We start from the raw sequence: 17,622 nt of genomic DNA on the forward strand, positions 1-17,622 counted from the left end.
CCTGGCGCGCTCTTGAATGGGGATTAAAGTCCCCTTCAATGCTGGGGGTCCTTAGGGGTCAACTAGCCTACCTGACACCTCCAGTAAGACCCAGATAGTGGAATTGTTGAGAGGCGGGTACAGGCCATGCCCCCTTTCTGCACCACTCTGCAAACGCACCTCCTAGCACAGTCTTGGTTGGGAGATGAGATCCCCTTCCCTCCTGAGGGTCCCTGGGGACCAACTAGCCCTTCATATATCTCTAGTAAGCCCCACGCAGCTGTATATATTTTTTTTAGTTCTCATTAGCCTCATTAATGGAAACATTTTGATTGGTGATGGTGACCTTGATTCATGTGCTTTTAAACAGGTTGGAAAGAGAAACGGGGATCACAGATCTGTATGGCCCTCGGACTTAACCTCCAACTTCCCTATTTTATTTCTATCTGTCTCTGCCCTCTCACTATCCAACTGAGAGACTAGACAAGAAACAAAACCAAAACCTGTTGATGCTGAGAAGGCTTAATCATCAGACCTTTGATTTCTTCAGTTAGCACTTAAAACATCACACCATTCAAATAGCGAAAGCCAAAAGTCATGGTATCTAGAGCTCTTCATATCTAAGCAGTTATATGTTTAATGGAACGCACCCAGTTGTGCAAACTGGGGGGGGGGAGCTGAAATTCACTGTTTACATATCTCTCTCCGCGTAAGTAGTATAGCGTAAAAGATAAGCCTTGCCTAGTTTTTTGTAGTTTTAACTACTAAGTCCACATGTCCAAAAATAACAAGCATAACGCTTACCTCAATATTGAGTTCAAACATTTCAGACAATGCCCTACTCACGAGTCTCCAGAGTACCTGTATTTCTGGACATTCCACAAACATGTGGACATCATCTTCTTTCATCCTACCACACTTCGGAAAGGCAATTTCACCTCCTCTCCCAAACTTTGACAAATTGCTCTGTGGATGAAAAAGAGATTAGTTCTCCTCAGGTATGCAGGCTTTACTATTTTAAATAGCATAGTCATAGATACTTGCCATTGGTGTTCCAGCGATGACTCCGGCAAGTATTTCCCCCATAGCTCCACAGGCAAAGTAAAATCTCCATCCTCCATTTCGATCATTAGCCAATAAATAATCGCTAACTCCTTCTTGTGGACTGTCTCTTGCATAAGTCGTGTTTCCAGGTCATTTTGTTCCCCAATCTTTGTTTCCTGGTCTTAAAACCAACTTGAGGATATTTAAATCTAGATAGGTGGTAGTCAGCTTGTTGGTTACACTCATCCCATGAAATGAACTTGCCGTCCACTATTGTCTGCTTCCATTGCAAGAAGCCTGCCTCTAACAGTGGTTTTGCAAGAGCGTCTTTTGTCCATTCCGGGGAACCCGGTCCATCCCAATAGGAGCCATATAACTGTGATATGGAATTTTTAGAACTTTCCTGACCTTATACCATGTCTCTGCAAGCCCACTCAGTATCTTTAACCTGACCTTTTTAAAGAATTTTGGGTCAGCGAATTTAAAGAGAAAACCCTCTTCGCCTCCTGACTCCAGACTTGACAATAAAACCCACATGCTCCCTATCTTAGTTTGGCTAGGTGTGTTGAATAGACACCTCCCATTTTTTAGTAGAAAAGCCCAAGAGTAGAAAAGGAAGTCCGGAAGAGCTAAGCCCCCTTTCTCCACCCTCCTTCTCAGCTTTTTCCAAGCTATTCTTGGTCTTTTTTTACTTGCCCAAATAAAAGTGCTGGTCTCGCTTTGCAACTTCTTTAGCCATTCCTTCTTAAAAGGCAAAGGAATAGTGTCAAATAGAAAGCTAAGTTTTGGGAGAGCTATAATTTTTACTAGATTAATTCGTCCAAAAAGAGAGAACTGAAGATGAAACCACATTTTCAGGAGTTAACTGATCTCTTTCCTAGGTTTCTCGAAATTGAGTTTAGCTATTTGCTGAAATCCTGTGAAATCATGACTCCCAAGTATCTAATTTCTCCTTTAACATTCTCTGCATCGATTCTCTGCATCGATATTCCAAGTCATGATTTCAGTCTTGCTGCTGTTAATTTTTAATTTTATAGCCCGAGATCTTTCCAAAATCTGTTGTTAACGTTATAACACGAGACAGGGTATTTTGTAAGTTTGCAGTGTATATCAAAATATCATCCGCATAAAGCCCAAGGGCCAGATGTAGGTAATAATTTTTTTACCACCCGTTAAATACCGTATCACACCGACTCGGTATTTCCGATTAGGAAAATGAGATGTAGATAAAAATTCCGGTAACAATTACCGACTCGGAATCTGTCGGTAATCGTAATCGGTATGTACCGACTCGGAATATACCTACACGGTAAAATCAGAGACGGAAAAACCCAAACTTATCCACCGGTGCCATGGCCCATAGGAATGAATGGCAACTCCCGACCCGGAAAATACCGAGTCGGTAAAAACCGACCCGGTATTTACCGTGTCGGTAATATCCGTCGAAGAATTTGAAACTGGCAAACATGTGATCCTGTGAACCAATCAGGTACTCCAACCACACCCAAATCCAAAGCCACAGGGGAACTAACCAATCAGATCCAAGCACCACACCCCAGTACATGGGACAGGCCACGCCCATGCAGGTGCAGAAACCAACAGTCAGGAGAGCAGGAGGACAGAGTGTGGAGCAGCCTTTCCTGAGTCAAACAACACTGCAAGATGGAGAGCCAGGAGGCACAGAGAGATGCTGCAGAGCGCAAAAGGAAGCAGAAGTTCAGCCAGGAAGAACTGCAGGTGCTAATTTCCGAGATTGTAAGACATTATGGCAAAATGTTCGGGAAGCAAACTCTGCATGTTGCAGAATCTATCAAACGCAGCACCTGGTTGGACATACAAGGCAAGGTAAATGCCATTGGTGTCACCCACCGTGACCTTGAAGACCTTAAAAAACGGTGGTATGACATCCGCATTATCACCAAGAAAAAACTTGCTGCCCACCGCAAGGAAAGTGCTGCAACAGGGGGAGGAAGAAACAGAGCCCCCAGACTCACCGACATCGAGGAGATGGTGGCATCCACCCTTGAGAAGGAATGCATTCACGGCATCGGAGACGCTGACAGCTCAGCAAGAGGAGCAAAGAAACCAGGTAAGATGCAAGTACATTATCATTTACCCATTTACCTATTCCCCTCACAGGACAAACCAGACTCCACAACAGGTTAAACTAATGTCCTGCAATGCATCCTGGGAAATGTAGTCATGTGTAGATACCTCAGAGCAGTCAGCGTGCATTGCAGCAAGGGGAGCAACAGACAACTAGCATAGGCAAATGAGAGACAGGCAAAAGTGCAATAGAAGTGTTTTTTATCTCATGACACAGGTGAACAACTTCACTGACACAATGTCCATGTCTGTCCACAGGAGAGTCAATGCGCAGCACAGCAGAGGTCAGAGAGAAGAGGAGGGAAGGAGCCGGACCGAGCACATCACACGGAGGGAAGGACCAAGAGCAGGCAGCCCCGATACCTGAGGAGGCAACAGCAGAAAATCCACAATCCCCTCTCCTATTCGGTAGTCAGGACACAGGAGCGGCTGAACAATCACCCACCCCCACAACACCATCCCCAGTGCTGGGAAGAGTAAGGTGCCATGATGTGCCCCCTCGCAGAATACTGCAAACATCATCGGAGGAGGAGGTGGAGGGTGACACACAGGACAGAGGCAACACCGAGCAGCAGCCCAGTCCCAGAGTCACGCGGGCCAGTGTCCGAGGGCGACGGCCACGGGAGGTAGAGGATGTGCGTCAAGTTCAGGGTGTCTTCTGCAGACTGGAGGCCACCATGGTGAAAGTGCAGCGCCTGCAGGCAAAAGCGATGATGGGGGTTCAGAGGCAGGCACGCACAACAAATAAAAAACTGGAAGCAGTAGGCAAGGGCATAGGGGAAATGGCAGAAAGCATGCAATCTATGGCGTCAGGAATATCTGATATTACACAGTGCATGACTGTCCTGTGTGACAAATTGGACAGGGACCATTTAGAGAGACGCAAGGCCCGTGTGGATGTGCGACAGCAAACAAAGGCCCTGAACAGGTTTGCCACTGCTACCACTGTGCTGTGCAGACGGTCAGTGACGATGCAGGATGCCATAGTGCAGTGCTGCAACAATTTAACTGAAGGTATGGCCAGGATGACCTCTGCTATGGAGCTCGTGCTCGCGCATCAGACTGGCACTGGAGGCGACACTTGTGCTGCGGAAAGCGAGGGGTCCACCAGCAGGAGTGGTGCAAGCACTCCTGTGCAAGACTTACGGAGGAGTGGCAGGCGTCGGGGAAGTGTGACAGGCCACAGTGAGAACATTGATTCACAGCCACAGCAGCCCCGCCCTGTGGCCCGTGGCCACAAACAATGACTTTGCCCTCCACCCGAGGCTGTAGTCACGGTGGTGTTAACCGTGACAACACACTCATGGAGTGTTTGATATAGTGAGCCCAATGTGAGCTATCAATGCTGTGGCGTAGTGAAAATTAAACTACTTACACAAAGTTACATTCATGCCTGTGTCTCTTTACTCACTCAGAAATATTGTTGTGTAACCTCTTCCCGTCTCAGTCTCCCATCTGTAGCTGCTGCTGCCACCGTAGCTTGGGGCTCTGCCTCCTCTGGGTCGTCATCGATGTCCTCATGATATGTGAGCTCCACCTCTGTGCCTTGCTTGGTGGCGAGATTATGTAACATTGCACAGGTCGCTATTATTTTGCAGCAGATGATTGGGGTGTACTGCCGTGCACCTCCACTCTTGTGGAGGCAGCGAAACCTGCTCTTAAGGAGTCCAAATGTGCGCTCAACAACGTTTCGTGTAGATCTGTGAGCCACATTGTATCGCCTTTCACTCCTGGTGGATGGGTTGAGGTAGAGAGTGAGCACAAAGGAACGCAGGGCATATGCACTGTCGCCTAGGGGGAGAAAGATAGACATTAATTGCAAGTACATGAGACGTAGATCTGATGTGAGTGTCAGGGTGTGTCATTGTGATTTACCTAGCAGGTATCCATTTCCAAATTCTCCGGCAAGTAGGCGTGTGTATATTCCACTATTCTGGAATATATAAGAATCATGGGTACTTCCGGGGAACTTGGCTACGATGTCAGTGATGAGGTTCCCTGCATTACATATGACCTGGACGTTGATGGAGTGCGTCGATTTGCGATTCCTGTAAATGTGCTCTGTGGCTGCAGGTGGACAGAGTGGGACGTGGGTGGCATCGATGCAGCCTATCACGTGAGGGAAGTGTGCCAGTTGATAAAAGTCTGTCTTGGTTTTTGCTAATTCTGCCGGTGTTACAGGGAATGAAATATAATGCCCCATCCTCTGCATCATTGCGTCAAGAAACCTCCTGAAGAAGCGGGACAGGCAGCCCTGGGACACGCCACCCACTGCAGCTATCACACTCTGGTAGCTCCCTGAGGCCAGCAGGTGTAAGCTACATAGCACCTGGACATGAGGTGGGATGGCATGGGCCCTGGGTGTTGGGTGGTCCAGGAGTGGGTGTAGGTCCCTGATCAATTGCTTGATGGTGTCTGGGTGTAGCCTGTACCTCTGCAGTATTTCAGGCTCTGTCAGTTGGAACAGTGTTATCCTCTGCCTGTACACTTGTTCCTCCCTTAGCCATTCTCTCTCTCCTGCTGCCTGTAGTCTCTGCCGTCTTGCTATGATGTAAAAAGCCGCCATCATGGGTCCTGAGGTGCATTTTGGGACTTTTTTTATAGCCCTCCCTTGGTTACCACCTGCTTTCAATCCATGGTAAATACCGACAAAAAAATACCGTTTTTCTGCAGATTCGGTATTTTTGGGCTTACCTACATCTCCAAGGCCAATTTTTACCGTTTCTTATTTTCCGAGTCGGAAAATACGAACTCGGTATTTATGTATACGGTAGATTCCGACACGGTAATTTTACCGGGTCATTATTACCGAGTCGGTATGTTTCCGACTCGGGTTTTCAGAATTCGGAAATTAATGGCCTCCTACATCTCATTTCCTGGATTCCGGTCGGTAACGGCCGATTTTACCGGTTTTCGGCCGTTACCGACCGGTAAACGCCTACCTACATCTGGCCCTAAGTTTCTTATTCCAATCGATACATTTGAAAGGTAGAATTTCAGAGTCCTCTCTAATTTTTCAAGCTAGAGGCTCTATGTAGAAGTTAAAAAGAAGGGGTGATAAAGGGCAGCCCTACCTCGTCCCTCTTGATATAGTTACAGGCTTAGTTGAAGAGCTGTTAACTAGCACTCTAGCTTCTGAGGCTTGATAGAAACCGGCCTATGCCTTACAGAAATTTGTCCTTGGGTTCAATGATGTTGCCACGGCTGTCAGATAAACCCGGTTCACACGGTCAAAGGCCTTGGTGGCATCCAAGGCCACCACGGCCAAAGGAAGACTGTAAGAGGTTGCAAAATCTATTGAGCCAATAAATGTGAAGGTCAGATTTTTCGAAGTCCTTCCCTTAAAGACTCCTTTCTGGTCGTCATGTACCATTCAGCCTATCTGCTAATGTTAGTGTAGATCTTATAGTCACTATTCAATAACGAAATTGGCTGATTGGAGTCACATTTTGTGGGGCATTTTCCTGACTTTAAGATTAGCGAGATTGCAGCTTCCTTCCAAGAGGCTGGCATTTCGGACCCACTAATAAAGAGATCTTTGAAGAACTTTACTAAGATGGGACTCAATATACTTGCCAAGGTTTTATAGACCTCTTGGGGTATAACGTCGGGCCCTGGGGCCTTCCTCTTCTTGAGCTGACTAATTATTTTTTCTATCTCACTTCTGTCAATTTCTCTATTTAACCGTCCATTTTTTTCTGGTGTGAGAGGGTTTACGGTATCTTGTCCTAACCATCTTTTTAAGTCATTTTCAGATGGGTTTAGCTCCTCTCGATAGACTTTGCTAAAATAATGATGGAAAATGTGCTCAATCCCTCTACTGTCGCCAATCAGGGCCCCAGTTTGTTCACACATAACCTCCTCTACTCTATTTCCTACTTGCTCCTTCTTGGCCTTCCAGGCCAGCAGTTTACTGCAGCATTCACTGTATTCAAAATGAGCTAACCGGCTGGCCTCCCATCTCTTCCTGACCTTATCTTGTAAGACAAATGTTAAGTTGGATTTTGCTTGTGACATTTCCTGCAACAACCCCGACTCAACCCCCTCTCCTAGTCTTGGATCAATTATTTTTTTTTCCAACAAACGAACCCTTTACTCCTATATTGACACCTCATTGTAATAACTTCTCCTCGTCTTAGCAGAATTCGAGTCTACCTTCTCTCTAAGCCCTTTTACTTCACCCTCTAACATAGTTGTTCTATTGCTGAGGTCATCTATCTTTCTCTCTAAAGTGTCACAAGCCTGTCCTATTTTCTTCTGGTTACCTTCTGAAGTCTCAAATCTACTTTTAACCTCAGCAGTCAGAGGCCTTAAAAGCATACCTAAAGCTGGATCCTCCCTCTCCGCTTGCCTTGGAATTAGCTCAGGTTTTTTCAGGCATTACCTTTCCCTGTCGTGCCTCTACAAGAGGCTGATCATTGCCCTTACGTTCTTCTGTAGGGAGTGTGGCGAGCACTTGGTACCTGTTTGGTGATACTACTTTACTCCAGTCTGACTCGTCCACTGTACCCATTCATGCAGAAACTTCGACCTGTATTGTACTAGCTTCCTTCTCTGTAGTTAATCTCCCCCATTCTATTGTCAGCCAGTATTATTATTTGGGGCAGGACTTTAAAGTATGTTTTAAGGGACGGAGTGACCTTTTTCTTCTGGTCTACTGTGCGCTTTCGTATCTTTTTTTTCTTTAAACTAGCCTTGGCTATAACTATTTCACAGTCCTTCTTGCGCCCGCACTGTCATAACAAACTGCAATGTCCCGGGGTGGGAGCCCAGGACATTGCTGGAGACGGCCCTGGGGGGTGCGGTCCCCAGGGCCCTATAACTCTCCAGGAGGGTGCCACTCTGCCCCCCCTCCCTTTGTATGTAAAGCCCCAGGGAGCTGGTGGTCGCCAGGGCTAGGGGTCTGCAAAGGACCCCCAGCATCTTTTAATTAGGTTCCCTAGAGTGGTGTTCCCTGGGGCATGTGGCGGGATTGAGCCCCCCCACACTCTTTATTTTAGGCAGAGCCCTGGGAAGGTGGCGGTCCCTGGAGCTGCATGAGTGAGCAGGAGCCCCCCTCTCTTAAAAAAATGAATTATATAGTCGCAGCGTGGTGGCGGTCCCCAGGGCTGCAGGGAGGCCGTGAGCCCCCCGCATTTCAATAGTATCGCTCCGCGTAGGTGGCGGTCCCCCGCATAAATATACAGGAATGCCCCTTGGACCTTGCCCACCTGGGGACTCATTAAAACAAAACAAGGGAAAACACTTTTTTTTTTTTTTTCTCGGAGGTATTCGCGTATTGTATGGAGCTTTTTTTTGGCCTAGCCCCTGACCAGGCCTAGGGGGTCAGGATGTTTCTACCCTGCCCCTTTTTCTTTTTTTTATTGATTTTGTTCCATTTTTGATGTCTTCTTGGTTTGAAGTGTTGGCAGCCAATCAGAATGAAGCTCATGATTAGGAGGGTTCGAGGATCCTCTGCAGTCACCAGATATCGATATTTTTTTATTTCTCAGAAACTACTGAATGGATTTACACTATTTAAAGCAGAGACTGCACTCTGAACCAAGAGCTACCTCTCTGCACAATTTGGTGTATATCTGTTCAGCAGTTTGGTCTGTAGCCGCGACAACATTTTTCCATGGAAATTAACATGGAGAAAAAGCGTTTTGGGACTGCCCTTTTTTCTTGGCCCCCAGTTGACGAATCACCCAGAAACTTTCCAGACAGGAGCTGATCGGAATGCCCCATTAGTTTTGAACATTTCACGAAGATTCATCAACCAGCGCCAAAGATAATGGCAGAAGAAAAAACAATTTTTCCTATGGAAACTAGGTCATAACTATAACTACCTACTGCTAGTAGGTTATATATATATATATATATATATATATATATATATATATATATATATATATATATATATATATATATATATTCACTGAAAAAACCATAGGTTATAGACCATATATAGTTAGGAATTAGCATTTACAAAACCTTGAAAATTCACTGAAAAAACCATAGGTTATAGACCATATATAGTTAGGAATTAGCATTTAAAAAACCTTATTTTACTCACACAAAACCATTGAAATTCCATATATAGTTAGTTGCACTAACTATATATCGCGCACCCACAATCCACTGCTGATCATGTCACATATTAAGTCATTCATGACATGGTCAGTGACATCACTGATGACATCACTGATGACATCTCAAATGACATCACTGATGACATCACTGATGACAACATCCAGTGACTGTATGTTTCTGTAAAGTTAAAATATGTCTTACATATTGAAGAATGAGTGGATGTATAAGTGTCTGGATGAAGGATTTAGTAGGTGCGTGACTGACTGTATGAGTGAGTGATTAAATGTGTCTCACTGAATGCATGGGTTAGTGACTAAACTGTCTTAATTTGTGCATCATTATGTCTGTTGTGATGTAAACTGCTGCATGTGTTGATCATTAGCTATACGAGAGGCTATATGTGTTATTAATTGGTTGCCCAAGTATTTCTATGGGAGATTGAGTTTGTGTGGGGGTGGCTGGAAGGTGTGTGACTCTGTGCATAGATGTGTGAGCAGTTTATTCACTAGGTGTATGAGTTCAAGAGTGCATGTGGAAACAGCTACATGGGCAGTTGACTGTGTGCATGAGTGTATTGATGAGTGAATGGATATCTCAATGCTACATGTCATAGTAAGTACATATGTAAAACACAGTACATGTGAGAGTTGGCATATAGAAATAACTGTGCATGAGAGCCACTGAATGAGTGAGTGGTTGTATCGATCATTGTGAACTTGTATCAGGGATTGTATAAGAGAGTAAATATGTGTTAGTATATGTTTCAATAAGTAAGGTGTGTATAACTGTATAGTTGAAGAAATGGAGGTGAGATTGTTTCTTTGCATGACTGACTGGGTGTGTGAGTAACTCCATGGATGAGTGGCAGTGTGTGAGTGTCTGTATACACTGAGTGTATCTAAGGTTATATTAGAGTCTGAAGAGGTTTATCGTATTAGCACAAGAATGATGTCAAATGAGACGTCATCAGTGATGTCATCAGTGATGTCATTTGAGATGTCATCAGTGATGTCATCAGTGATGTCACTGACCATGTCATGAATGATGTAATATGTGACATGATCAGCAGTGGATTGCGGGTGCGCGATATATAGTTAGTGCAACTAACTATATATGGAATTTCAATGGTTTTGTGTGAGTAAAATAAGGTTTTTTAAATGCTAATTCCTAACTATATATGGTCTATAACCTATGGTTTTTTCAGTGAATTTTCAAGGTTTTGTAAATGCTAATTCCTAACTATATATGGTCTATAACCTATGGTTTTTTCAGTGAATTTCAATGGTTTTTTAATAGCAAATATCATAAGCTGTCGAATGTCAAGTACGTGGTAAGTAAAAACATTTTCGTGTTTATGCACACTGATCTGCTTTGAATGCTGCCCCCCACCCCTCATTTCTATTAGGAGTACTCTCTCTTTGCAGATAGTGAAGGGTAGTTAACGCAGGCCTTTGCCCCCGTTGTAATCCGTCGTGCCTGCTTCTCTCTCCATTTGATTGATTGTTCTCTTTGGTTCATTCTCTATTTACAAACAAGCACAGAGTCGCAATACTCTGTTTAGTCTTTGCAGATAGCGAAAAATCGTGTAAAAAAACAAAAGGAATCGAGCAAAATCAGTAGGCCACTAATGGGATCTCTTTTTGACCTCCCTAAAATAGAAACATTAGGAACAACCTGTTGATAATACCAATGTGTATGTACATAAGCGGCGTTCATTTGTGTTCACAGTACCCCTTGTTGATTGTTTGAATCGACCATTGAATTGTTCGAAGTTGGTTCTCTTAAGAATCTTCTCTGCCTGCAAACGAGGAAGAATAGGAATATTCTCTCTCCCTTTGCAGATAGTGAAGGGTAGGTAACCCAAACCTTTAACACGTCGTGCCTATTTCGTTCCTCATTGATTGATTGTTTCCCCAAACATTGACTGTTTGGGAATTGGTTCTTTTTGGAGGTATTCCCTGTTTGCAAATATACGTAGGAAAATCTTTGCAAATAGTGAAAGGGTACGTAATGCGGACCTTTCTCCCCCGTTGTAATCTGTCATGCCTATCTACTCCCCACTGATTGATGCACCTGTGTCACCCGGACCATTTACTAGAGATACGTCATCTGGCCCGACCAGAGAGCACCCCTAGTGAAAAGGACATATGCAATAATAACGAAGTGATCACTGTATCCTGTTAACAGAAACTTTAGCATGAAACAACCTGGAAAGAAAAGAATAGGAAAACGAAAATCAGTAGGCCACTGATGAACATGAACTTTTATTAAACAACGAACAAAGAAACGATAACATAACGTAATGATAAAGCCTATTAATGTCCTAGAAACAAGAAAACGTTAGAAATATGCCAGTGGTGAGAGACCAGAAAAACAGTAAGAGAAACCAAATCACCCCTCGCTGTCCCACCGCCTGCCACGCCAAAAAAATCGATAGACTAGGGAAAATGCAAGTCAGTAGAACATCCGCCCCCACTCTGGAAACTTCCAAGGTGGGGCAGGGTTGCGGCTACGCCCAGCCGGGAGCAGCCCATATAAGGCGGGTCCTGCTGCCACGCCTCGGCCAGGAGATCCTAACGTAGGGTGTAGCCGGAGGAGAGGCCGAGGCCAGCGGGACCCGGCCAGGGGATTGCCTTTACAACGCTGAAGAGTTGCAGGGGGGGGAATGTCTCCTCGACCCTCCCCTCTCTCTCCCAGTCCGGCCGCGGTGGCCCTTGAGAGTTTCAGGTAGTCCCGCCACATGCTCTTCCGGTCCGGCCACCAACGGTCGGGGGGCCGAGGCCGACGGGATCCGGCTGCAGCCGATAAACCAAGGAACCCGTTCATGGGGCCAGAGCCAGGGGCGTCCGGCCGACATCCACCGGAAGCCCGGCCCAAAGACGGACGGGACATTTTTTCTTTTCTCCTTCGTAATAGCAGCGGCAACACGCCAGGCACCACTTCTTTCTTCAAAAATGGCTTTGACAACACTGGGGGGGATGTCTTGCACATGCATCCGACCCCCCCCCCGTCCTCATCGCCACCGGCCATAACAAATGTCAAGCGGGGCGCCGTGGGGTGCACTGGGAGGGAGAGACGGTGCGAACAGGCCTCTCCCGCCTCCTCAGGTGAAGGCTTCCCAGCTGCACCCTCAGCGCTCCAGGCGCCCCGAAAAGGGTTCGTCCACTGTGGCGATGCTGCAACGTCTCGCCCGGCAGGGTGGAGCCCGTCCGCTCATGTGACCCCGCGATCGCCGGTAGCTGCCAAACTCTCAAAATGGCGATCGACCTGGCAAGAGCGGGCCCAGCATGAAGAAATGGCCCGGTCACTGGTTGACTCCACCACCGTAGTCCTCCACGACCTTGAAGATTCTACAGGAGCCGCGGGAGTCTCCGACCCCCGATGGGGAATGACTGCCATGATCGCCCGTGGAGTGACGAAACTGTATCCGCGGGATGTCGGCGCTCCCATGCTGGCGCCAGCCTCACTTTGAATTACTAGAATCCTGCAGACCTCAGTTCCGGTGAAAGCACAGTGTGACCCGGTAGGAAAAATTGTTGCACCCCCTCCCCTTTTGAAGTGATAGTTCAAACCACCGATCCTTTCCTTTGCCCTTTTAACGGAACTTTGGACTGCCTCCCCCTCTTTTACATTTTCTAGAGAAAACAAAACATTAACCACTACATTACCATAGCAGTTGACACCAGAACTGTTTTCAAATTGAAAACCAACAACATCTTCAACAGAATCCTTTTTGTTTCTGCTGTGACCCTGCTACAGCACAGGCATTGTCCCCAGCAGTAATTCTGCAATGCCGGTAAGAATAGCTGTGGTGCCTACTGGACTCACTCACCCCCACGGCGCCCCATGCCGTTATTTGCTGGGCGGCAACTTACTAGACATCACTTTCGTGCCATCTAGATTTCAGCGCGTTCTGCTGCCTTGGAACTATTCGCACAACAGACTGCTACTGACGACCCACCCCCAGGCAACATCTTCTGAATTTTCATAATTTGAAAGAACTAGTAACATGTCCTCATCAGGAATTCAAAAGAAATTGCCACGGTCTCTTCGTTGTTTAAATGTTTTTACTGTTTTTGTTTTGTTGTATATATTTATATGTTATTAAAGTTTTATATTCCTACTACTTTGTTGGAGTGCTATATATTTTTAATGTGACACATAATTGTAAAAACTTTGATGTACAAAGAGTCATTCCTAGAATCTTCCGCTTCAGGCTCGGTCCCCTCCCCAATCACAATAAAGGATGGTTTTCAGATAGTAGGAACACGTGTGGTGTGACGGATCTCATCGGGTGTGGGCCTTGATCTACTATAACTCCTTTGAAGAGGGGTGATTCTTTACAGCTGGAGCCATAAACTACATCTGCAGGGCTAGCTGATAGCCTGGACAATCGGACACAGAGGAAGAGGAGTGTCAGAGGGTGCGGTAGTGAATAGGGCGAAAGGGAGGTGTCGGGCGGGCACAGAGTGTGATTCTCAGGGAAGAGCAGCGCAGATGGGGGGAGGTTTATTGCCCATGCATAAGACAGAGAGCGGGGGTGACCAGTGCCTGGGGAAGATGCTTGCGAGGGTGGGGAGCCATGCTACGAATCGACAGCGTGCAGAGAGTAGGTCTGGTCAAGGCATCTAAAATGGCTGCCGTGCACGACAAAAGTGTGGCATTTCAAAAAAGGCAAGATGGCGCAAACAATGTTTTTCAACACTTCCTCATTTCCTTCGAATCGAACGTTAACAGACGTTGGTGCATATTACCAAAGTTAAGCGATATTTATCGCTAACGATGCTTACCAACGAATTTTTTACCGCTAAGCATCGTCAGAAATTATCGAAGATAAACCTTGCTATTATCAAGGTTTATCGCAAATGCGATAAAAAACGGCCGCAATGCATGAATATCGCTAAAAAGTCAGCGATATTCATGCATTACCGAGCTAATGCTCTTAGCCATGTTATCCACCTCCCATTGGATAACATGGCTAAGAACTGCTCAGGGCAGGTGTTACTTTTTGGAGATATTCGCGCTTAGCGCGAATATCTCCAAAAGTTGGTAATAGGAGATATATATCTTGCATATTATAATGCAAATTATTGTGGTATATGGAACTCATACCATAATCTCTCAGGAAAGCAGAAACTGATCCTTTTGGGACCGCCTGAGAAGGCCTAGGGGGTGAGGGGTACTCTACTTTGCCCCCTTTTCACGTTCCGAACTATTTTATTTTACTCTCTTCTGTAATTACACAAAATAGCAGCGATAAGATGCATCAGAGACACACAGTGAGAGAAAGGAGGCAGGAGATGAAGAAGAGATGTCAAATACACATTGGAGATAATATAGTGGGAGAAGGGAAGTAAATATGAGTAAACTTACCATGTAACATAAAAATGTTGCACTCTATACTATAAGTCTCATTTTATACTACAATCACTTCGCTACAACCTCATAAATTAAAAATAAAAATGAATAATGTCTCAAACAATTTTTGATTTCTAAATATAAATTTATTCTTCAGAATTTTCTAAATTTGAAAGAACTAGTAACATGTCCTCATTAGCAATTTCCTCTTCAATCATCTCATCTGGAATCTCCTCATTAAAAGTCTGCAATGATGATTCTTGTAACTCTATGGTCTCCAAACATTCGATAAATTCGCCATCAACAGATTGATCAAAAAAATCATTCAAGTCATCTCCTCCTTGTGACAATATTTCATTATTGGTGCTGTCAATTTCAATCAATGTAGTGGAATCATTCAAGTCATCTCCTCCTTGTGACAATATTTCATTATTGGTGCTGTCAATTTCAATCAATGTAGTGGAATCATTCAAGTCATCTCCTCGTGACAATATTTCATTATTGGTGCTCTCAATTTCAATCAATGTAGTGGAATCATTCAAGTCATCTCCTCCTTGTGACAATATTTCATTATTGGTGCTGTCAATTTCAATCAATCTAATGAAATCATACAAGTCATCTCCTCCTTGTGACAATATTTCATTATTGGTGCTCTCAATTTCAATCAACGTAGTGGACAATGCAAAAGAAATTGCCACGGTCTCTTCATTGTGAGCCATTTTATTTTGAAATTGCTTGCTGTAAATTGCAGAAAAAAATAATCACTTTCATTTATCGTTTTTAGTAATACATAATATAAAACTAACTTTATCAAGTATTTAGTATAACAGAAGGACTGCAAATAAATAACTGAAAACATTTTTCAAATTATCTTCAAGTGTACAACATAGTTCCCCTTACAAATTAACAACTCACCTTTTTAAAAGTAGGAGAAGTGTTAGTACTGTGTAAATCAAACACCAGAAATTCACCACCAAAAATTCCTCACAAATGTACCTCAGACAGTAGTATCACAAAATGGCTGTGGTTTCCTCTCATTTGAGATATATACATAACCAATTAACTTTCATCACACACAAATACAAAACCAAAGTAACATTTTAATTGGTTCTAAATTTCAACACTTTCAAATGTGTTTTCCCCATGCAATTTTCCATAGGACATTTACATACGTCTACAGCCTGAATGGCTGAACGGAATTACACCAAACTTGGCAAAATGGTACATCAAACCTAAGAGGTCAGGAAGGATCTACTATGCCCCCTTATGGTCATTTGCCCCTTCGCTTTGGCCTCCTCTTGTCTCTCGATCCTACCGAGAGACAAGATGGCGGCCGCTACGGACTGTTTGTAATGTTGACAGACGCCGGAGAACCAATCAGCTTCGCAAAGCTCCGTAACGCGAAAAGTACGCGAAGCGGAGCGCTGTTACAGATATATATCTTTTTTTGAACGTTAATTTCTCAAAATCCACTGGAGCACATATATTGAGACCTAGCAAAGGCACATCGGGCTACCAGTCCCTAATATTTTGCCAAGTTTCGTGCAAATCCTCTCAGCCGTTCGATTATTGACATTTAGATACGTCTACAGCCTGAATGGCTGAACGGAATTACACCAAACTTGGCAAAATGGTACATCAAACCTAAGAGGTCAGGGAGGATCTACTATGCCCCCTTATGGTCATTTGCCCCTTCGCTTTGGCCTCCTCTTGTCTCTCGATCCTACCGAGAGACAAGATGGCGGCCGCTACGGACTGTTTGGAATGTTTACAGACGCCGGAGAACCAATCAGCTTCGCTTCACAAAGCTCCGTTGCGCGAAAAGTACGCGAACTGGAGCGCTGCCCGGTCCGCTGTTACAGATATATATCTTTTTTTAAACGTTAATTTCTCAAAATCCACTGTAGCACATATATTGAGACCTACAAAAGGCACATCGGGCTACCAGTCCCTACAATTTTGCCAAGTTTCGTGCAAATCCATTCAGCCGTTCGGGCTAAAAGTGAGGCCAACCGCCCTATGGAAAACTCAATGTTAAAAACACGTTTTGGGACCCCCCTTTTTTCTTGACCCCCCTGGACGAACCCCCCCCCCCAATTTTCAGGGGCTGCTCAGAAACAAAATGTGCCATTTTCCTGAAAATTTCAGCCAATTCCGTCCACAAACGCCAAAGTTATTAGACATAGAATTTTCAAAATTCCCATAGAGAAAAAATCCTAACTATATATACCTACTGGCGACCGCCAGTAGGTAATATATATATATACATATATATATATTCACTGAAAAAACCATAGGTTATAGACCATATATAGTTAGGAATTAGCATTTACAAAACCTTGAAAATTCACTGCAAAAACCATAGGTTAGAGACCATATATAGTTAGCTGGACATTTTATTGACATAAAACCAATGAAATTCCATATATAGTTAGTTGCACTAACTATATATCGCGCACCCGCAATCCACTGCTGATGATGTCACATATTACATCATTCATGACATGGTCAGTGACATCACTGATGACATCACTGATGACATCTCAAATGACATCACTGATGACATCACTGATAACAACATCCAGTGATTTTTTGTTTCTATAAAGTTTAAATATGTCTTACATATTGAAGAATGAGTGGATGTGTAAGTGTCTGGACGAAGGATTTAGTAGGTGCATGACTGACTGTATGAGTGAGTGATTAAATGTGTCTCACTGAGTGCATGGGTTAGTGACTAAACTGTCTTAATTTGTGCATCATTATGTCTGATGTTCTGTAAACTGCTGCATGTGTTGATCAGTAGCTATATGAGTAACTATATGGGTTATTGATTGATTGCCCAAGTATTTGTATGGGAGACTGAGTGTGTGTGTGGCTAGCTGGGAGGTGTGTGACTCTGTGCAGATCAATCTGTACTTGTATCAATGATTGTATAAGAAGGTAAGTATGTGTTAGTATATGTTTGAAAATGTAAGGTGCTCTATGTTTAACTGTATAGACAAGAAAATGGAAGTGTCATTGATTCTTTACAGGACTGACTAGGTGTGTGAGTAACTCCATGGA

Source organism: Lissotriton helveticus, chromosome 12 (assembly GCF_964261635.1).
Source record: "Lissotriton helveticus chromosome 12, aLisHel1.1, whole genome shotgun sequence".
Classification (NCBI taxonomy): domain Eukaryota; kingdom Metazoa; phylum Chordata; class Amphibia; order Caudata; family Salamandridae; genus Lissotriton; species Lissotriton helveticus.